The sequence below is a fragment of the Panthera onca genome, chromosome B4 (assembly GCF_046562875.1).
Source record: "Panthera onca isolate mPanOnc1 chromosome B4, mPanOnc1 haplotype 2, whole genome shotgun sequence".
Lineage (NCBI taxonomy): Eukaryota > Metazoa > Chordata > Mammalia > Carnivora > Felidae > Panthera > Panthera onca.
In genome coordinates, this window is record NC_138345.1 from 88,923,303 (window position 1) to 88,945,648 (window position 22,346).

At 39.4% G+C, this 22,346-nt stretch overlaps 1 protein-coding gene, 1 long non-coding RNA gene and 1 pseudogene across 4 annotated transcripts in view; 1 reads left to right on the top strand and 2 right to left on the bottom strand.

The window, feature by feature from the left end:
- SRGAP1 (SLIT-ROBO Rho GTPase activating protein 1) overlaps positions 1 to 22,346 on the top strand; it is a 282,606-nt gene that overhangs the window by 60,224 nt on the left and 200,036 nt on the right. The window lies entirely within an intron of this gene.
- Positions 1,166 to 21,244, bottom strand: LOC132694132 (uncharacterized). The gene is made up of 3 exons (XR_009617188.2): positions 21,161 to 21,244; positions 2,860 to 2,964; positions 1,166 to 1,839 (listed from the first exon to the last, which is right to left on the bottom strand). It is a non-coding gene; the product is annotated as an uncharacterized LOC132694132 (long non-coding RNA).
- Positions 7,043 to 7,153, bottom strand: LOC132660527 (U2 spliceosomal RNA; annotated as a pseudogene).

Consider the following 22,346-nt stretch of genomic DNA (forward strand, 5'->3'; position numbering starts at 1 on the left):
AGGAATAACAGTGAAAAATGAGACCCTGTGTTGTAATCACTTAAGAAATGTTATTAATGTACCTGACGCCCCTGGGTTGTGTTCTGTTGTCTCCCACCACGGGCAACTCTTACCCTTAAGTTGTGTGTTAACTCATTTGTGGCTGAAGTTGCCACAGTTATTTGTATCCCAACACCTGTACTACTTTCTCCTTTAGTAATCTCCCAAGTTTTAGCTGGACCTATGCCTTCTAAAGACTATTTTCCACGTTCCCTTGCAGTTACGTATGGTCATGTGACTAAGTTTTGACCACTGTGATGTGAATAGAAATGATCTGTGCAACTTCGTTGTTATGTCCTTAGAAGGATTGTGCTCTTTTCTTCTTTGGGTTGGAATGTGGATATGATGGCAGGAGCCAAAACAAAGTCTTGGGGGGACCATCAGACAGAACCCAGATGTTGAGGGTAGAAAGTGAAATAATTTAAGAAGTAGGTTTTGTTCTCCCTGGCCCACAGTGGACTATGCTTGGCGCTTTCCTGATCAGTTGGCTTCTAATATGCCCTGGTAGGCTTTACTTCTATAATGCAGTTGTTAAAAAGTTTCCATTTATTTTTGTCAAAGGAATAGAGTCCTATATTCAATATCCAAAAAGTGTTAATGTAGAATGAAAAGTTCCCCCTTGCCCTTCTGCTGTCTGACCTTCCTTCCACACAAAGGAAACAGTAGCACCAATTTCATTCCTATCCTTCCAGGGAAATTTACGTAGTATTATGTATTTTAAATTCAGTTAATTAGATTATAAAAATTTGAAAATAGCTATAGTTCCTAATCCTGAAACATCTTTGGACGTCTGCTTTTGGCCATGGTTGTGGATTTTACCTGAAGCGACAATTCTGCATTGCTAGGTTCTTGCTAAAGGGTTGTCAGAACTCTGAAGCATGCTATGTTCAAATACAAAAGAAAATGTTCTCATTTATCAAAGTCTGGGCAGGGGAGGAGGTAGGGGCTGCCTGTGTCCAAGTTAACGGACAACTAAGTTGTCACTGCTTTTGAGTTCCTTAAGAGCTGGGTTGGAGACGGCCAAGCAGAGGAGTCCCAGTGCGGTAGTATGCGGTGCTCCAGTTATCTTGGTAAAGCACCAGCATGTTTTTGAAATTTTTTAAAACTGTTTTATTTATTTTTGAGAGAGACAGAGGGTGAATGGGGGGCAGAAAGAGAGGGAGACACAGAATCTGAAGCAGGCCCCAGGCTCTGAGGTGTCAGCACAGAGCCCGACGCGGCGCTTGAACTCACAGACTGCGAGATCTTGACCTGAGCCGAAGTCAGATGCTTAACTGGCTGAGCCACCCAGGTGCCCCACGTCAGCATGTTTTTGAAAAAGCCAAGTGAAGGTACTGGGGCTCCTGCAGTTTACATACTGGGGAATTTAAAACCTCTATTCAGAACCTCAAACCCCAGCTTTGATTTATATACACCTCTAAACCAGCAAGTTAAGTCTGCTTCCTAATCCTAGAACAATGGAATCAGTACATGGAAAGGAGAAACAGTGCTAGCTGTAAACAGACCCACAGACAGATGTGAGAAATGACAGCAGACAGGATGACAACAGAGGAAGGATTTTGGCCTTGGCAGCCTAGGGCCATTTAATGGGTGACAGACACTCCCACATACCTCAGTAAGCTCTTTTGCTGTGTTGGCACAGTAACACAGCAAAATGGGATACTTCGCGTTTGGGAGATGTGCCTGAGTCATCGAGATAGTGTGCTCAGTGCATTGTGTTTTAAAAGATTATAATCAGGCCAATGGAAGAATGATAACTTGCAGCCTTGAAACTAGAAGATAAACAACCTAGAAAGAAGACTGAAAGATTCAACTGTGTTACAATTAGTAATTTCTACAACAGGAAAAAAAAAAAAAAAAAAAAAAACAAAAACAGAAACCAAAATAAAACAAGGAAAAGAACAAACTGGGAAAATCAGTTTTGCTATTTATGATAAGCAAAACTTAATACAACCTAGAGAGGGGTTCCAGAGTTTTACTGGAAGAGACTGGGGAGTTCCTACAGTTGATAGGCTTAAAAAAAAAATACAAAGGTATAGAACTATAGGGTATTTGTGAAAACATGTATTTTTACAGTCTTGTTTTTAATAAATGCATATGATGATAAATGAAAATATAACAGAAAGGACTAGGACTTTGTATAAGTCCCTCTAGAAGGATTGTCCTTAAAATGAGTATAAAACATTTCCGATTTGTTTGTTTTGTCTTTTTTGTGCACATGCAAAAGAGGGTAAAAATGTTTAGGTCCCCAGAAAACTTTGCCAAGACTATTGTACACCTTTGGGGCAATTTTTCTTAGCTATGTCGGGATCTATGACGGCATTCTCAGAGGTCCCTGAATTCTCTGTAAATTTGTATTTAAATGCTTTAAAAGTTTTCTCTGTGCTCCCAAAGGGGTGTATTTTGGATTATGATCTCTCAACATAATGTTGCCTTGCGTTTACTCCCCCCTCCAAAAAAAAAAAAACTTTATTCAACTATAATTCACATACCGTATAATTCACCTGTTGTTACATGTACATTTCAGTGATTTCAGTAAATTTATAGAGTTGTGCAGCCATCACACGGCAGTCTACGGTTTGTGGTTTGGCTCTTCCCAGGCTAACGTGGAGGTTCAGTCTAGATTGAAAACCTTTCCATTACCCCCCCACCAAAAGAAATCCCTCCTGTTTTTATTTTGTTCACCCTTGGTCTAGCTGGCCGTTCCAAGTACCCACTGATCTGCAGGCTGGCCCTATAAAGTTGCCCTTTTTCGACATTTCACATAAATGGAATCAAGCACTCTGTGATCTTTTGGATCTGGTCTCTTTACTTACTTACATGATGTTTGAGGTTTATCAGGTTGTAGCAGGTCAGTAGTTCATTTCACTTCATTGCTGATGAGTGTTCCATTGTTTGGACCTGACATTTTGTTTGTCCATTCACCTGTTGATGGATGTTGAATTGTTTGCAGTCACACTGACTTTGGCTTTTGTAATCAGATGGATGTTAATAACCATTATGAAGCTAAAATGGTGATACAAGTTTTCTCAATTTGAGGTTTTTCGATTTTTCCAGGACCTTTTCATATTAAAAAAAATCATCTATTCAAATTTGAGAAAACACTGTTCAGGTATGTAAGATTTGTCAGCGGTATCCTAGTGATTGGGTTTACCTTTTTTTAAAGTGTTAACACATTACATTTGAAACAAAAAAAGTGTTAGATGTAACAGTATTTATATATCTATCTGGTGTCCTTAAAAGCATAGGGAACACTAGGTCACTGAAAAGAATCTCTTGGGTCTCTGCCTAGTGAAGTCAGAACAACAATTTGTTACAGTAACCTATCAGTATCACTAGGTGAATTCCTAAAGGAATGATCTGTGTCAGAAATTCTTCAGAGGAAATTAGTTTAAGTCTCACACTTTGCCTCAGTAAATCTCATGATGCTTGTACATATCCAGTGGCCTTCCCTAAATATTCAAAAATAATCCATCTTTTTCCTAGCAGAAACTGACTCTGGGTAACCGAAGCAAGGAAGACAGAACTTACTGAAATTATAGAACTCTAATTATGGGACACAGAATTGAAGGAGAATTGAACAACCAGAATCTGGGGTAGTTCTGGGGAACCAAGTTGTAAGAATCCAAAGACAGGGTCTCTAAGGTGTTAACATTCAAGGAACTCCACTCCAAATGCCTTTAGTCCTTGTATGACTGTTCAAAATCATATTCCTGGGAGGTTGGACATGGAGTGGTCACAAGCCTCCCCGACCCCCTTGAGGAAACATCAAAGTCTCACACTTTATTTCTCTCATTTTCTGGTAGCACCTTCCCGTTAACACATCTTCTCTATTTTGAAAAGGTTTTCTGCTTAAGCAAGTTTGATTATCCAACTGCATCATAGCTCCCTGTTTTTACAGCTTTATTGAGATACATTTCACATTCCATGAAATTCACACATTTAAAGTGGTTCAGTGGTTTTTAGTATATTCAGAGTGTGCCACAATCTAAACTCAGAACATTCTCCACACCCCAAAAAGAAAATTCTTATTAGCTATCCTAACCCCACCCCATCTCCAGGCAGTCACTAATCTATCTGTTCCTGTGGATTAGTCTATTCTGGATGTTTCCTATCAATGGAATCCTATAAATACTTGATCTTTTGTGACTGGCTTCATTCACTGAGCATGTGTTTTCAGGGCTCATCTGTGTCGTAGCATGCATCAGTACCTCCGTCCTTTTTATGACTAAGATCCCATTGTATGGCTGTACCAGTACTGTTTATCCATCCATAAGTTGATGGACATTTTGGTGTTTTTTTTGGGTTTTTTTTTTTTTTTTTTTTTTTTTTTTTTTTTTTTACTGTTAGGAATGATCCTATGAACATATGTGTACAGATTTTTTTATGGGCATAAATTTTCTATTCTCTTGAGCATATACTTGGGAGTGGAGTTGCTGAGTCATATGGTAACTGTGTTTAGCATTTTGAGGAATCACCAAATTGTTTTCCACAGTGGCTGTACCATTTTATTTTCCCACCAGAAATATATGAGGGTGCTAATTTTCTTCCATCCTCATCAACACTTGGTATTATCTGACTTTGTGATATTAGCCATCCTGAGTGTGAAGTAGCATCTCTTTGTGGTTTTGATTTGCATTTCACTGGTGACTAATGATATTGAGCATCTTTTCATGTGCTTAATGGACATTTGTGTGTGTGTGTGTGTGTGTGTGTATATATATATATATATATATATAATTTTTTTTTTTTTTGAGAAATGTCTCTTCAAATTCTTTTGCCTATTTAAAAAAAAAATTTAAACGTTTTTATTTTTGAGAGAGTGAGCAAGCGCAAACATGAGCAGGGAAGGGGAAGAGAGAGAGGGAGACACAGAATCTGAAGGAGGCTTCAGGCTGTAAGCAGAGAGCCCAACGCGGGGCTGTAATTCACAAACTGAGATTGTGACCAGAACTGAAGTCAGACACTCAACTGACTTAGCCACTCAGGCACTCCCTTTGCCTATTATTAAATTGACTTATTTGTCTTATTGTTGAATTGTAAGAATTGTTTATATGTTCTATGTATAGATCCCTTGTAAAATGTATGACTTGCAGATATTTTCTGCCATTCTGAGCATTGTCTTCGTTTTCTTGATGGGTCTCAGTCTAGCTTACCTGTTCTGTTGTCACTTGTGGTTTTAGTGCCATATTTCAGAAACCATTGCCTAAACCGAGGTCCTAAATATTTACTGTGTATTCTAGGAGTTTTATAGTTTTAGTTCCTACATTTAGGTCTTTGATCCGTTTTTTGTTTTGTGTGAAATGTGAGGTGGAGGTCCAAATGCATTCTTTTGCATGTGCATATCTAGTCCATCACCATTGGTTGAAAGGACTATTTCAATTGTCTTGTCCCAGTTGAAAATCAATTAGCCACAAATGTGAGGATTTGTATTTGGACTCTGTTCTGTTCCATTGATATATATGTATATCCTTATGCCAGTACCACACTGTCTTGATTATTATAGCTTTGTTGTAAGTTTGGAAGTGTAAGTCTTCCAACTTCGTTTTTTTGAAGGTTCTTTTTTGTTCATTTCTTGTCCTATCCTGGGTTGCTTTCATTTCCATATGAATTTTAGGACCAACTTACTAGTTTTTGCAAAAAATCAAACTGAGACTTTGATGTGGATTGTGTTGAATCTGTAGTATTTCCTTCTTATAGATAATAAGTCTTAAGATCAATGAACAAGCAATGTTTTCTCATTTATTTGGATCTTTAACAGCTTTCAACAGTGTTTTACAGTTTTTGGCACAAAAGTGTTAAACTTGTTAAAGTTTTCCTAGAGATTCTTTTAGCTGTGTAATAATGTACATGGGATTTTCTTAATTTTGTTTTCAGATTGCTCACTGTTAGTATATAGAAACAGAATTGATTTTTGTATATTGATCTTGTATCCTGCCACATTGCCAAACTTGTTCTTCCTCTCATTTTAGCTGCATCTTTACAGTAACAATTTAATGTAAGCTAACAGCATTCATTTATGCATTTATCAAATCAAAAATTGAACAGCTATGACTTTTTAGGGCTTAGTACACTTTAAGCCTTGTCTTCCATGATCTTTTCTTTCTCACATGCAGACATGGCCTTTTGTATGCAACCCACTTTATCTCCTATCCTATCATTTGCTCCATTCCTTGACCTTCGTTCTGATCTTTTAGTTTATGCTTCAGTACATATACTGTGCATTCCAGCATTTCTTCTCAGTTGCGGGTGCTTTTTCCTTTTCTGTAAGAAATTCTCTTTGTATCCTTTCAAGAAAGGTCTTTTGGACTGTCTGTAACTACCTTAGGCAAACATAAGCCCTTCTATATTCTTACTGTCTTTTGTACTTCGCTCCATGATAGAAATTATCCTATTATACTGGAAATACTTGAGTGTATGCTCTTGGACATGCTTTTATAAGGCATCTTTATAGCAGTTTGTTCTTCCCATTTAGTGTTTGCTTCTAATTGTTTATAAGAATGCATATCAGTCCAGGTTCTCCAGGGAAACAGAATCCATAGTGGTGTAGTTTTCTGCAGGTTCAAAATCTATAGGGCAGGAGAGCAGGCTAGAAATTCAGGCAGGAATTGACTCTGTAGCCTTGAGGCAGAATTCCTTCTTTTCTCTGGGAAACCTTTAGTATTTGCCCATTTGGCTTTTCAAATAATTGCAGCCCACACACTATGGAGGCTAATCTCATTTACTTAATGTCAGCTGTTTATAGATGTTAAGCATCTACATAATACCTTCAGAGCAACACCTAGATTAGTGTTTGATTAAGTTACTGGGTACTATATCCTATCCAAGTTGTCACAAAACTAACCATCAGAGTATAAGTTTCTGTAGGAAGGGGGTTTGAATCTTTTATTTACTCCAGGAAGTCAGATGCAGTGTTGCATAATTAAGAGATGTTTTATGAATGCTTGATTGGGTGATCGAATGACTTGAACAAGGTTAAGTTCAAAATCTAACCTGAAGACTTGGAAGTTGTAATTTTGGTACGATTATTGCTACTTAGTAGGTGATTTCTATAGTCAGATATTAAACTGATAAGATACTACACTTGATCTTAGCCAGAAGGCTGAGAAGTGATATATAGTCAGATATTATTAGCAGGAAATTGTTTTCCTCAATCTCTGGCAGCCTAATCATTTTAACTAAAGCGTCTGTGCTTTCTGTTCTGCATTTATTCCTACCTCCTAGTCACTGGTATGTAACCTGTTTTATTTTCTTTAGTTGACTATACTTCTAACTACTTGATTATTAAATTTATCATTCCAGACTAACAGCAGGTAGCCCACTTCCTTCCCTACCCTCTTTGGCCCCATTTTGAACTTGTAAGCATTGAGATGCCACTGTCCGCAGCCTCTCTTCAGGTACGGTAATACTGGGTATTTTGAAACACATTGAAGTCATGGCACATTTTTGAGGGGAAAAAAAATAGATGGAGCCTTACGGTAATGTCTTAGCAATATCTAGGAGACATGGTAGCAAAGCAGAATTAAGAGGTTAAAAACCTAATGATAGCAATTATGTGGTGGTGAGGTTGTTGGTCATAGTTGTAGACGTCATAATATTTTCTCTTGGGCTTTTGTATTCTCTCTGCAGGTGATGGTAAAACCAGTATGATTTTTTGCCTTTAAGGAACAATGCTTGTATTTACTTCCTGTAGGTCAGCTCTTGGGCAGGCGAGAATGGTGGAGAGGTCAGCCTAAACTGGTCTCAAAGGGCCACATTTGGGGTCAAAGACCTTTTCTATTTGCCCTGACAAATACAGGGTGAAGATGTGGATGTGTTTGGAGAACAGAGGAAAAAGGAATAGGCCCCAGAAACAATACACTTGACGATAATTTGAAGTGTAAGGGGTGGGAGGGGGGAGGGGGAAGCTTAATATTACCCAGGATACTGAAAGCATTTGCAAATTGCCTTTACCATCCTTAAGGTGGCCCAGGGAACTCCCTGGCCTCTAGAGTTCTCCACATTTCTGCTGATTTGCCAGCGACGTCTAAAGTAGCCTTGGCTGTATCTCTGGAATTTGTGCCGATATTGGGGAGCCTCTGTGCCCATCCATGTAGTGGTGGTGTTTCGTCTAGACGGCTGTGGCCTAAACTGCTCTCCCTGAAAAGGCTTCACTCGATTTGGCTGCTACCAGCTGAACAGCTGCTAAATTAAGATAAACTCTTACATTCCTGACCCAAAACTCCTCCATCCCCTTGCTGAGCTTCTGTGTGAAGTGGCCCCACATTTCTTATTCTGTAGTCCCCAGTTGTTGTCAAACTCTCAGTGAACTCTGGACAACCGTCTCAGACTTGAAAATAGTTACTCGTCGCCTTGATTACTTTGCATTTCGAAGAGGTGCTAAATGTTTCAACTAAAGCCTGCCTAAACAGTCGTGTCTCATTCCGGTTTCCTCTCTCAGAGGAAGTGTCTGTCAATAACCCCAAACTACTGGCTTCTAATTTTAGGGATAACTAAGGTAGGATCAGGATGGAAAATAAGCTCCTCTATTGATTTGCCTTAGTCATTTTACTCCGAAGCCTATAATTAGCTCTATTTTCTCTACCTGTAATACATGTTTAGCTTTACAGTGATGTTGAAGAAATAGCGGATGATGTACAGGGTTAGAATTTGGGGATAATACTTTTGGGTACTTATATGAATGGCACTGTGGGGTTTGGGGGGGCAGTGAGATATTACACATCCATCTAGTTTATTTTTAGTGCTATTGTGATACTAACTCATTGACACGGATCACTCTTATGAGTGCTTTACTTGTATTAATTTAATCCTCATAGTACAGTAACCCCTGGGGGTGGGGGTGGGGGGGACTGTCACCATCCCTCTTCTGTAGTTGAGGAAACTGGAGGGGTGAGTAAATTGTCGCAGGTCAGGGAGCAGGTAAAAGTCAGCACTAGACAGAGCCCACATTCTTGTCTGCTTTGTGCATCTGCAAGGAAAGCTGGCGAAGTAAAAATCTAAACCAAAACCTAGACGAGGAATATAAACCCTCTCCCTCCACATCTGAAGACTCTAGGTTTGGCACGATGGTGATTTTTCTCCATTTTAGAGCTGTGACAAAGGTTCGCTATCTGCAACACTAAAGAGGAAGATACATACATGTAAGGTGGTGTTTAATGAGTCCCACCCAAAGGGCTTAAATTCACTTGAGATGGTCACTGGAGCTGTTTCTGTAATAATATTTTAAACACCTGGTAAGGGAATCAATTGTTTTCTTTTTTCCAGTCTTTATGAAATTTCACCAAATGGGGGCCATTCAGCTTCTAATGTTCAAATTCAGCTTATAACCCCTCCTTGACTGGCCTTTCCCTCATCATTCAGTTTAATGGAAATACTTGCTTTTCCTGCCTCTATGTGTTGCTCCTTCTGCCTGGAGTTTTCTTTCTACTCCTCACTGCATTTTTCTGGGGAATCCTCCATTTTTTTTAAGACCTAGTTCAAAGGTCACATCTTCCATAAAGATTTTCCTTAGGTTAAGTTTGTGCCTCTCCTTACAACTGATCATTCATTTCTTTCTATGTGACAGTAGCTTATATACTTTGGTTTTAGCACCATAATCCTTTATTACAGTGCTTGTGCATGGACTGAGATGTTACTGTTCTTCCATGAAATAAATACAAAAATTGAAAATAAGCATTTTGAATTCTTATTACATTTTTTTCAGGTATTTTTTTTTTCAAAAGTATCAGTCTGTGAAGGATTCAAATTTTAAGAACCTGGCCCCTCCCCATGATAATTTGAGAATTACGAGTTGTCATTGTTTCTTATCTCTCCTCTATGCTAGACTAGAAGCACCTGGAGAACAGGGTTCATCTTTGCATGAAGAGTACTTTTGTGTCAGCAGTAATGAATTTCACATCCACAGCAGCGAAACTGCAACTTTCATAAAACGGTTTTTCATATCCGTTATTTGTCCCTTTTTTTAAAAAAAAATTGCTTTTTGAGAGTGCATTCGAGGGAGGGGCGGGGGGTGTGTGGAACAGAGGATCTGAAGCAGACTGTGCTGACAACAGAAAGCCCAGTGTGGGGCTTGAACTCATGAACTTTGAGGTCATGACCTTAGCTGAGTTGGATGCTTAACTGCCTGAGCCCCCCAGGAGCCCCAATGCTTGTCCCTTTTTAAACACTGAATTATACTCTGCTTTGTGCCTCAATTATTATACAGTAAAACCTTGGTTTGTGAGCGTGATTTGTTCTAGAAACATGCTTGTAACCCAAAGCACTGGTATTTCAAAGCAGATTTTAAGAACCACGGGCTCAATTGTGATCACGTGATGTTTGTGGCATCACATACTACTTGTATTGCAAGACAGCACTCGTTGATCAAGTTAAAATCTATTAGAAATGTTTGCTCGTCTTGCAGAACACTCGCACAACAAGTTCTCACAATCCAAGGTTTTACTTGTGCTTTTGTGGTTCTTTTTCACTAAATTCTTGTTTATTTATTTTTGAGAGAGCGAGAGAGACCGCATGAGTGGGAGAGGAACAGAGAGTGGGAGAGGGAGAATCCTAAGCAGGCTTCTCTCTGTCAGAGCACAGCCCAACTCAGCACTCAGTCTCATGAACCATGAGATGAGGATCTGAACAGAAATCAAGAGTCCGAAGCTTGACTGACTAAGCCACCCAGGTACCCTCTCACTAAATTCTTGAGGGTCATTAACTTTTGCATCCCAAATGCCCACCCTAGTGCTTGGTACAAAATGAATGGTTGATAATTTTTGCTGATTAAGTGAACAAGTGAATGAATTCCAGCTATTTATTTCTTGTGTTTAGCTACCTCACTTGATTCATTAATACAGTCTCCCTAGATCCCTTATGATTTAACCCTATATGCTAAAGAAATGTTTAAAATAGGTTTAGAAGAATTAATTTCTAATGTTTAACTTTAAATTTACATTTTATTGAAATTTAATGTTTATTATTGAGAGAGAGAGAAAGCACGAGCAGGGGAGGGGCAGAGAGAGAGGGAGACACAGAACCTGACGCAGGCTCCAGGCTCCGAGCCGTCAGCGCAGAGCCTGATGTAGGGCTTGAACTCACAAACTGTGAGATCATGACCCAAGTTGAAGTCGGACACTTAACTGACGGAGCCACCCAGGTGCCCCTAAAATCTACACTTGAATATTACTAACTATTAAAAATCACTAGCCAAAATTGAGGTGGCACTGGTTTTTTTTTTATATGAAAATATTTCCATTCTCTAACTTGTTACCTGTACTAATGCCTTTGTATCCTGTTGCTGTTCACATGATCGTAAGTAACCCTGCTCACAGCCATTCCCTCCTTCAAAGACTTGGTCTTTGCCTGTGAGTTGCTTCTCTTTTCAAAAATAGGGTAGCTAAGGGAAACTGCAACTATCTGTCTGTGATCCAGTTACCATATATTTTTCTTCTAGATGGGTTCCCTATTTTGCAGATTACCTAATGAGGATTTGGGAAACCCTCTGAATGATCCGTTTTGTAATTTACATTTGAATGCTAGATTTCAGTAAAAGCAGCTAACCTTGCTTGGACAGTGCTAAAACTGTTTTCTGATATTGCATTTTAGCTTTCCCCATTTATTCGGCAGGTTTGTTACAGTTTACTCAGGATTTTGAGGTTTTTTGTCTTTTTTCATATATTTGTAAGAAACAGCCACCAGGAAATAATGCATGTAGAGCCAAATAAAAGTATATTTACATTAACTTAAGTCAAAAGGGGAAATAGAAAAGGTATATACATTTAAAAAAAAAAAAAAAAAACTTGAAATATTCCAAGCCAAGCTTGTTAAATAAGCAACATAATGCAACAGGTCAAGTGTTTTCATTGTTGGTGCTTAGTTTCTTCTAGAGCAAATTAGTATTTTTGGAAAAGAGGTGGACTGTCCTATGAATAATTTTCATTCAGGAGATCAGGAAACCTAAAAGTATAATGATATATACCTAGTGGACTGCCAAACATACTCCAAATACGAGCATTTTCAGAGGAGCCAAAAGAAGGGGGGTATTCTGTTTGGAATATTATGGGATTAAAAAAAAATGAGCAGATTGCATTCATAGAGAAATAAACTATGGGTGAAGGCAAAACAGCTAATAAAGAGCTAAAAGAGCATGAAAGCAGCGATCCACATTTTGAAGATTTTTCATCAGGGACACTGAGTGATCATGGCAACGGTCTCCAAGGAGACCTGTGGAAATGTGAAAAACGCTGAGGTCATACAAGCACCCGGAGAAATTCTGGATTGATTAACAACTTCTAGAGTATCTTTCTCTCTTCACCTTCAATGCCTCTAGCCTTATAAACAGCATTTATTAGAAGGATAAAGGAAAACCAAATGTGGTTTACCCCAAAGAGAAAAAGTAACTCTCAGAATAGAAACTCTGCTCAAAACATTGTGAGCAGCCTTTCACTGAACTTCAAAAGCTATTCAGGAACTTGATATTCATGAAGTGAGAAGTCCCCAAGGATTAAATGGAAGCTTTGGTCATAGGTGGTAGTGATGGTTATTGTTTCGCTGAACAGGATGCAAGTTTAAATTCCAGGGCTGGAAGCAGAGCTCCCAGAAAGGGTTCTCTTGTTAAGTTCTTCATTACTAACCAGGCAGCTCCCTCTGGTTCAGGGACCCCTCCCTTTCTAATCCTTCCCGGATCCCACTGGTGCTACGAGGGCATTGTTTAGGTGGATGGTGAGAAATGCTGTTGGGGGCGGTGGTTTCCTTAGGTCATTCAGTGAGTAAACATTATTGCTTGTCTGTGGCAGCCCAGTCAGCTCTTTATCAGACATTGGGAAAGCAAATGTTGCCCGTGGTCTCAAGATGCTAAAAGTTCAAAGAGGAGGTGGACAAAATAAAAACCAAGCCAGTAATTGCATGGGATAGGAAACCTGCACATAGTGTTATAAACATAGGGAGACTAGAGGGAGATGACCAGGAGACATCGGAGACAGGAAGAAGTTTCAAGAGGAAGTTTTGGCTGTGTTGAAAGCCCAGAAGGCGTAGGATGCCTTGGATGATAAGTGATGGGATAGAAGATAGGTCTGAGAATTGCATGCAGGCCGAGAAACTTGATGAGAAGTAGTCCAGGTGTGGGATGTGATGAAATTTAAGTACTCCTTTGCGTTCTTCTGCTTCGTTTATTACTTCTGGGAAATAGCATTTTGGATTGGAAAAGGGGGTGTCCTGGCTGATCAAATTCAGGAGGTCTGGCCCCTGGGATTCGCTGACTTACTAGTGGGGACCTTTGGGGATTTCTGCTCTGGTCCTGACCTTGTTGTGCACAGTTTGCACATAGATCTCACGTGTTCACGTTTGTAAGTCTCAATTACAGGATTTGGTCAGACTACAAGCCTAATGTCTACCCCATGGAGTAATTATGCAGATTAAATGAGTGAATATGTGTAAAACGTGGAGAATAAATGCTGCCTAGTATATAGTAAGAACTGTATAAAGGGTCATCGTTATGAGTCGGTATTATTGCTCATCTGGGATTCTTTCAAGTCATTGGAGCACCTGGACTGTCCTCTGGATCCCTAGCCTATACAGAGCTGGAACAGGTCTCTCAGAAGGACCGAGAGCTCTCCAAGAGGGTGTGACCCTTTGGAGGGAATGCCGCCCTGGGTCCCTAGCTATATAGTCCAGATGGAAAACACAGGTTAATTCAGTGAAAGGTTCATCTTTATTTTGGGTGTGCTGGGATCATCATGAGCCAGCAGCACTGCAGAGTTTGATCCTTTTGAGTTAGAGGTGTTGCTATAGTAATTTTTAGAAGGGACCACATGGGTTTCACAGCCCTAAAGGCCTGGGATTTTTACTGTAAAATCATCATTTAGAATATGAAAGACAGATTCTGCTTTTTGTGTTTTTGTTTTGTTTTAGAAGGATGTATTATAGCTGGTAGTGCAGTGCAAATCTCCTCTCAAGAATTGCTAATTACTATCTGAATATCATCTCCACAGCAAGACTTGCTCAGGCCCAGAGTTCAAAACAGTTCACAATACAACAGTTGCTTGCTGGAGTTCTTGGCCATGCTGACTCCCCAAGCTAGTTGTGAAGAATCAGCGAGATGATGTGTCTAAGTTGTTTAGCTTAGAGGAAGCCCTCAATAGATGGCAGGGGCTATTTTTACTCTTCTCATCTGGCTGGTCTCCTCTAAGTTGGTGGCTAGGGCCAAGGCAAGATTAAATTGTGCTGTCCTCACTGGAAGTTTGGTGGTTGCAAGATTTTCCTAGCACATCTTTAGTTTGACCAAACTACAGAAATAACTATAGGATTCCAAATTGGTTCATGTTTTAAAATTGGGTGTGGAGGAAACGGGTCATAGAAAAACTGCCTAAGGAATTCCAATTGCTTACAGCCACTGAGATGGACATCTTTTATGGGGGGAAATGATATTTTTATTGTATAATAATAATTTTGTGACAAAGAGCTAAATTCCTCCCTCCCTCCCTCCCTCCTTCATGCTTCAAGTTTTTACTTAAATTCTAGCTAGTTCACATACAGTGCAATATTAGTTTCAGGGGTAGAATTTAGTGTTTCATCACTTAGAGTAATACAGCACCCAGTACTCCTCACAACAAGTGCCCTCCTTAATACCCATCACTCACTTAGCCCATCTCCACCCACCTCCCTCCATCAACCTTTAGCGCTCTGTAATTAAGTTCTTTCTTAAGTAATCATAGTCGCCCCATTACCCTGTTTTATAGATGAGGATACTAAGACACAATGAAATTAAGTAACTCATTCGTGGTCACGAGTGATATGTTCCATGTGGTCTCCATTGGCATTTCCCCAATAATGATGGAGTCTCTGAGAAGGTGATTTTTGAGGAGAAACTTGAATAAAAGGAAGGAGCAAGCCATGCCAGACTGTGGTAGTAGAACATGTCAGGGCAACATTTCAGAGGTAGAGACTATCCAAGGAGCAGCAGCAAGGACAGTTGTGAAGAGAGAGAAGTGAGCCAGGGGAGATGAGGTAGGGAAGAAAGGCAGGCACTAGGTCTCCTAGGCCTGGGAGCCCATGGTCAACACTGTTTTAGGCTCTATTCTATGAATTATGGGAGGAAATGGGAGGGCTGTTTTAGACTTCCTTATCAATCACAACCTCGCATTCAGTGTTTACATGAAATCAAGAATAAATTATTTTTGATCTAAGAAATTTTCTAATCTAGTCTAAGAAATCTGTGGACATAGCTCTTAACTCAACCGAGAATATTCTGTTCATCATTCCAGGGCAAATGCGCAAATAGAAAGGAGGATGGTAGGAGATCATAAGCATTTCAATAGCATTTATAGGTTACAGACTTTTTACATTAGTGATGCCCTAGAATGAATGAAGTCTGTCTTAATGCAGCATGTAACTTGACCAGTAAAATCTTTTAAATATGCTCCTATTATCCACTCAATGAAAAAGTGTTAATTCTTTATCAAGATAGAGTAGGCTTGCCATGATTCTACCCCAACCTACTTTTCCAGCATCATCTCTCAACATTTCTCAAGTTATCCTTCACATTCCAGCAACTCCAAGCTGGTTGCAGTCGCCCCAGTTTAGATCAAGTGCCCCTCCTTTGTGCTCCTGAGCTACTCTGGGCATATGTTGCCTGGTGTGCATCTGTTTACTTGTCTCTCCAAATGGACTGTGAGCTCTTTGAGGGAAAGACATGATGTTGTTTTTAATACTCAGCCCCAGTAATACAGAGCCTGCTATAGAGTAGGAACTTAGTGAATGCGTGATGAGTGAGTGAATGAACTTCTAGTCAGCCCTAGGAGTAGGTTCATTTGATTACTAAAAGGGGGCATACATGTTAAGACTTGTCACTTGATCAATACTTCACTGAAGACTTAATAATCAAGAACCTCCTGTATATTCTGTCTGTATCTACTCCTCTCATTTATGTCATTGAAGTTAACCTTTTCTCTGGGCTGTGAGTTCCTTTTAGAAAGGAGATCAAACAGAAAACCCAGAAATAAACCCACAACTAGATGGTCAATTAATCTTTGACAGAGGAGGAATGAATGTCCAATGGGAAAAAGATGGTCTCTCCAACAAATGGTGTTGGGAAAACTGCACAGCCACATGTAAAAGTGTGAAACTGGACTACTGTCTTTCACCGTACACAAAAAACAAACTCAAAATGGATTAAAGATGTAAACGTGAGACCTGAAACCATAAAAATCCTTGGAGAGAGCACAGGCAGTAATTTCTCTGACATAGGCCATAGCAACATTTTTCTAGATTATTTCTCCTGAGGCAAGGGAAATAAAAGCAAAAATAAACCATTGGGACTACATAAAAATAAAAAATTTCTGCACAGCGAAGGGACCAATCAACAAGACTAAAAGAAAACCTACTGAATAGGAGAAGGTATTTGCCAGTGATGTGTCCAGTAAGGGTTAGTGTCTGAGATCTATAAAGAATTGATACAACTCAACACATAAAAAACAATCCAATTTAAAAAGGGGCAGAAGACACGAACAGGCATTTCTCCAAAGAAAACCTACAGATGGCCAACAGACACAGGAAAAGATGCTCAACACCACTCATCAGGGAAATGCAAATCAAAACCACAGTGAGATACTACCTCATACTTGTCAGAATGGCTAAAATTAACAATACCAGAAACAAGTTTTGGTGAGGATGTGGAGGAAAAGGAACCCTCCTGCACCGTTGGTGGGAATGCCACCTGGTGCAGTCACTGTGGAAAACAGTATGGAAGTTCCTCAAAATGTTAAAGATACCATATGATCCAGTAACTGCAGTACTATTTACCCCCAAAATACAAAAACACTAATTCAGAGGGATACATCCACCCCTTTGTTTACTGCAATGTTGTTTGTATTAGCTAAACTATGGGAGCAGCCCATGTCTCCATGCATAGATGAATGGGTAAAGAAGATGTGGGGTGTGTGTGTGTGTGTGTGTGTGTGTGAGAGAGAGAGAGAGAGAGAGAGAGAGAATATTATTTAGCCATGAAAAATGAAATTTTGCTATTTGCAATGACATGGATAGAGAAAATGTATAATGCTAAGTGAAATAAATGAGTCAGAAAAAGACCAATCCCATATGCGCTCATTCATATGTGGAATTTAAGAAACAAAACAAATGAGCAAAGAAAAAAAAAAAGACAAGCCAAGAAACAGATTCTTAACTATTGAGAACAAACTGATTGCTGTTACCAGAGGAGAGGTGGGGAGGGGAATGGGTGAAATAGGAGATGGGGATTCAACAGTACACTTATCATGGTGGAAAAAAAAAATCCCATCAACTGGGGCAACCCACAGAGTAACCGGATAATAGAACATTTTATGGTATCTGCTGTAGGACACCTGCACTGTGTTTGCTACTCTAATTCATGAAGTTTCATCTACTTAAGTGTGAAATCCTATATTGGCTAATCCATAAATAAAATGTGAATTTCATCACTCAGAAGTAACACTGTTAATATTTTATAGAACCCCACTAGTTTTTTATTTGTGCCTGTATAATTTTCCTAAAATGAGATCAAACTGTGCCACATTTTTGGTAACATTTTTTTCTATTCATAGGTTTATATACTTGTGGAGAGATATAGATATATTTACATGTATATCATCCATGTTACTATATATTCTATGCTTACATTATTTTATAAAGGCTTCTAAATCTTCACACCTTTGTATTTTGGTATTTTTTTTTTCAAGGGATGATTAGAATATGGAAATAGTTCTCAATATTTTTTTTTAATTTTTTTTTCAACGTTTTTTATTTATTTTTGGGACAGAGAGAGACAGAGCATGAACGGGGGAGGGGCAGAGAGAGAGGGAGACACAGAATCGGAAACAGGCTCCAGGCTCTGAGCCATCAGCCCAGAGCCCGACACGGGGCTCGAACTCACGGACCGCGAGATCGTGACCTGGCTGAAGTCGGACGCTTAACCGACTGCGCCACCCAGGCGCCCCAGTTCTCAATATTTTTTACCAGTCATATCAAAAAAATTTTACTTCCTGTAAAGGAGAGAAAAATTTGAGATTTTAGCTTCTTGGGTACATAATTATGATGGTATTTAATAGCTAGCTTCATTCTGTCTCTCTAATCAAAATTATGTACCTCCAAATGCCCATTTTTAAATTCCTTGAATAATATCATAAAGATAATTTCCTCCCTTATTAGGCTAAGACAGTTTGATAAGTCTCCTTTGAGTTTCTTAGTGTTACAGAAAAAGTATACAAGATGGCTGTCAAAAGTTTAATTTCAGGGAAAGTCTCAAGAAAAGGCTACAGTTTGTACCCTTGGCTCTTCAGCTAAACTAATTGGGAATGTGAACTCCCTAACTGTGAGACTCCTATTATACAATCTGATATGTGATAAAGTGTGAGCTCCTTTGTCCTCAGATTTTTGTTGCCATGCTAATTTTACCTGTGAGGTGCCTCGATGTATTAGATTCTTCTGATTAAGCCTCGGATAAAGTAGGCATCCTGTTTCTTTTAAGTTGGGTTTCTGTAAGGCACCCTCCATCTCCACCTAGTGCTGCATGTGATCAGGAATTAAGCAGATCACTAATTCTCTAGTTTTTCCTGATTCTGATGTGTTCCCTGATTAAATATTTTAGTAGATCTTGTAACTTAGGCATCACACAAACACTTTTTTGGAGAAGCTGATATTTTTGTTTTATATTAGTATAATATACATCTATTACATTATTTCATATTATATAAACTTATAAAAATATTTGAAATTGTTCTGGTAACAAAAGTGTATAGGACTGACAAAATCATGCCTTCATGAACTTTGTTGCTTAAATGAGTAGTGGCTTTGTTGACGTTACTCTTTCAGCTGGTGCCACCTGTTACTGAGGATTGAGTAGGGAGCAATTTGGGGAGCTCACAGAGGGGTCATCCCCATTGATGTTGTTTGGTTGCTTTGCGGCTTCTTGAGAACCACTCTTTTGAGGATGTGAAACTTGTAAAATGTATGAATGCCTCCAAGGGACTTTGCGCTTTTCGGCACTGTCTTTCCAGTGCCTGGTGCACAGTACTGAGGCAATAAATATTTGCCAGATGAATGACTGAAATGAGGAATTAATTATTTTTAAACTATTGTTTAAAAAAATCCGATCACAGCTTGAGCCGAGCCATCCCATCTGGTTGAGAGCTATTTATAGCTCTTAAGTGGTATCATTGTGGCATGGGACAGGAGGGATGACTGTCACCGTAGTTGATGTTACCCTGTGTGTCCATAATGCTTGAAAGAACAGATGATTTAAAGTAGGTGTGACTTTTGCCTGGATCTTGATTTAGCAGCAGAAACTGTTTCAGATTAAGTGGCCTGCCCTCTCCAGGCCAGAGTCAAAGATGGGCTGCTTTAGATGCACATCATACCAGCATTCATGTATTCCAGTTGAATCTACTGCTGACATGACTCTCATTCTTTATTATGAATTATTTGCTTCCCACATGAACAACTTCATTTCTCATCAAGGCAGTCGAATGCTAGGCCTTTCCATTTTTATTGCATGATCATTTGGAAAAATAAGTGGATATACAGCATCTTGGAAGAAAAATACTGCTAATATTTGCATACCTTGAAAACCTTCATTATTAAAATTGTGCCAATTAGGATATCCCTGCACTGTGGAAATTAAAATTTATAAGTGACCTCCTATCATTCTCAGTGGCCTAGAATTCAAATTTTCTGGGAAAGTGTTACAGCAAAGAAAAATTAAGGGAAGTGCTAACATTTACTGAGAATTTATGTTACCTAATTTTCACAGTCGCCAACATGTTAGTAACAGAAATAAAATCCAGCAAGGAAGAAAAGAGAAGGGAGGAAAGTCAAGAGGGGGAAGAAAGGAGTTATTTTTTGTATGAAATACTGCATGTGTTACTAAGATGGTCTGTGTGGCAAGTGAAAATTCCGTTTGGATCAACTTGGCTGAAGTTTCAAAGGATTTCCCTTGTAATCCTTTCCTCCAAATTTAGTTTCATTTCACATGCTAAAAATTGGACAGTGTATATTTGACAGTACCTTGGTGTTGTACATGATTCTCTTTCCCTCACACTAATTTAAATGTGGATTTTTCTAAATAAATAATAATAATAGCTAAGAGTTACTGAGCTGGGATTGTGTGTTAGACACATTGCTTGCTGTTCAGTGTCCTTCAATCTGGATAACATCCCTGGGGAGGATGTGAATATAATCATCCCAGTTTTACATATGAGGAAAGTGAGGCTCAGAGAGCTTAAGTTCCTTCGCCACAGTCACCCAAGTTGCAAGTGGTCCAGCTGAGATTCAGACCAACTTTGTCCACCTCCTGAATCTGAGCTCTGCTTTCTTTCTGGGTTAAGATTTACACTTGTTTTGGTTTACAAATCTAATGTCATGGTTTTCATAGGATTGAAATAGAAGAGTTGCCAATAATATTGAAATTATTCCATTTATCATATTGCCTATTAATGAACCCAAACCTTTCATCTAAAGTTTCATTCTGTTTCCCAAGCATATCTACCTGGATATTTAAAAAAAAAAAAAAAAAAAAAAAATATATATATATATATATATTTTAATGTTTATTTCCAGAGGAGAGAGAGAGAGAGAGCATGAATGGAGGAGGAGCAGACACACACACACACACACACACACACACACACACACACACAGAATCCGGAGCAGGCTCCAGGCTCTGAGCTGTCAGCACAGAGCCCGACGTGGGGCTCGAACTCACAAACTGCGAGATCATGACCTGAGCCGAAGCCGGATGCTCAACTGACTGAACCACCCAGGCACCACCCCCCCACTTTTTTTTTTTTTTTTTAAAGTAGGCTCCACACCCAGTATGGGGCTTGAACTCACAACACCAAGATCAAGAGTTGTGTGCTCAACTGACTGAGCCACCCAAGCACCACCCCCCCACTTTTTTTTTTTTTTTTTTTAAAGTAGGCTCCACACCCAGTATGCGGCTTCAACTCACAACACCAAGATCAAGAGTTGTGTGCTCTACTGACTGAACCAGCCAGGTGCCCCCCCCCCCCCGGATATTTTTCTAACACCTCACACTTCTCTTTTTCACATAACTCCACTCTACCTGCACCCAATATATTATATAGTAATGAGGGATCATTGACCAAATACATACATATTTCGTTTTCATGTCTCTTATTTTTTTTTCTGGAATTCTTGAATAGATTCTGCTCTTATGGCTCAAGAGACTCGATGGTCATCCATTCCAATTCTAGAGTTCTAGAACCTGCTCTCTGTAAGCAGCCGCACACCCCTACTGCACTGTAAGATCCACAAGAGCGGGCCTCACTGTTCTGTCATGCCTGGTGTGGTCCCTGGCTGGCCCATAGTTTGTACTTGGTAAACGTTTGTTTAGGTCGCTGGCTGGCTCATAGTTCGTACTTGGTAAACATAGTTTGTTGACTGACTGGATTGCTACTTGTGGTACTGTTGGTGACCAGTAGGCCAACCAGCCGACATGTTTAGAGATCCTGTCCTCCTATTTACAGGGGAAACTGCAGAGTCCCCATATCTCACCTCATTCTTCCTGAACTCACAGTGACCCAGTCCTTTCGGCAGAGTGTTCATTTATGCCCAAGACCTTATTGTCCAGCAAGAGCCATGTAAAATATTACCTCCTTCATGAACTCCTGCCCAGTCTTCTCAGAGGTAATTGCTCTCATTCTCTCCCAAACATTATAATATTGGAAACACCATAACCTGCACTGTATTTCTTTACTTAGAGAACCGGGGGATGGGGACCCGTGAGATCAGCTGGGTTAAACATGGCTAACTAGTTGATTGATTTCCCTACTGTTTCCTTACTATTGGGCTTTCGGCTTTTCAGAGCCTGTATGCATTTAATATGCTAAAATGCATTGTGAGGCCTATACATATGCCTCACTTGAAGATATATAGGTTTTTCCCCTTGTTTTGTTTGCCTTGATGTCTAGGAACACTGGTGTTTTCAAATGCCTACTCTCAGTATGCTCCTGTAGGACAAATACTGGTGGTGATGATGGTGGTGTGTAGGTTGTATTTTCCTTTTCCTTCTCTTTTTTATTTATTTTTTTGTCAAATAGCAAATCATTGTCCAATTCTAAACGACTTCTCCTTCGGGATGCCTTGTGCTATGAAGATAGCAGCATGCTCTTCTCTAAAAGGCACTCTGGGCTGTGCATTGCTGATGGGGGTGTGAAAGGGTACATCCAACTTTGGAAAGTGATTTGACCTTTTCTTATAAAGTGAAATATATACCTATCGTATGATTCAGCACTTTCACTCCTGTGCATTTAACCATGAGAAAACATATCCTCAAAAAG